Genomic DNA, 1412 nt, shown 5'->3' on the forward strand with positions numbered 1-1412 from the left:
TTGGTGCCACCCTGACATTGCTCGGGGCTTATGCCTGGCAGTGCTTGGTAGACCAATATGGGGTGCTGTGACAAGTATCCTCCCTACCTATTGTGCTTTTTCAACGGGCCTCAACTGGCCAGGCCATTTCTTGAGACTTATATGACAGGTCAATCACAGTGGTCTCTATCTGATTCCTTGTGGGTGAGAGAGGGACCTCTACAAGATAGAAAAGTAGAAGTTCATGTTACTGCCAATGTTCCCACTCCTGCTCCAGGTCTAATTCTAGACTCAGGTTTTTGTACATTATAATAATCCTGCATTTACTTAAACAAACTTTAGTGGAACTCTGTTTCTCACAAAACCAATCCAGACAAAAGACACTTTATATGCAGGATCCCTGGGTTTAATTCCCAGCACCATATGGTATCTTTGGGAGCACTCCCTGAGCTCTGCACAGTGTGGTTCCAACATAAAAGAGAGGCTATCATATCAACCAGGCAGCCCAAATATGCTTCTGATGCAATAACTGCTCTCCAAAAAGAAAAGAACATTGCTTTGATGACCTTTAAAAAAATTGAAAACTTTTGACTTGAGCAAGAATTCAGTTACATGTTCCTGATGGATAGTTAAGGTCAAGAATGCCATAGCAATACCTAAAGAGACAAGCAATGCAAGAGTTTATGTTTCCAAATCGAAATAGATAGCACCAGATATAATACAAGGAAATCCTCCTGATTTACAGATATGCTTGTGTAAATGCCTTGGCAGAGATTTAACAAGAAAACAATCTAATAAGGTTCACAGATTAAAAAAGATTTAAAAAGGTAGAACTTTCCTGAAATATTTAGTATTGCAATATTTGATTGCAGGAAGTCTTAGTCAGGCCAACCTAAGGAATCCCATAAGTACCAGAATCAAGCTCTCTGGCTGGAGTCTATCAGAGTGATTCCTGCATTGAGGATGACTAAGAAACCTTTAGCAAGATCAACGTGATTAGCCTCACTGCTTTTAAATTCCTCTCTGAGCAATTTCTGCAGGTAAAGGTCAGTGGAAATATGTCTGGATAATAACTCTTGAGAGCCAGAAGACTAATACAATTCCATCAGTCCCACAGCCCGTCTTTTATCTCAGGGATTGTGCAAGGGCTGGAGGCTGTAGATAGGTATGTCATAAGGAGCAATCTAGTATCTATGCATGAAATAGGCTGGAGAGAGAGCACAATGGGATACAGCACATGCTTTGCATGCAGAATGGCCAAGTTTTATCCCTGGTACTGTATAATCTCTCATACCCCACCTGGAGTAACCCCCAAACTCAGAAATAACAGTAGCCCCTGAGCACTGTCAGGTATATCTATATCTATATCTATATATATATATATACATATATGTGTGTACATGCATGAAGAAATATATGTATATAAAAAAACA

Source organism: Sorex fumeus, unplaced genomic scaffold, assembly GCF_029834395.1.
Source record: "Sorex fumeus unplaced genomic scaffold, SorFum_2.1 ptg000009l, whole genome shotgun sequence".
Taxonomy (NCBI): domain Eukaryota; kingdom Metazoa; phylum Chordata; class Mammalia; order Eulipotyphla; family Soricidae; genus Sorex; species Sorex fumeus.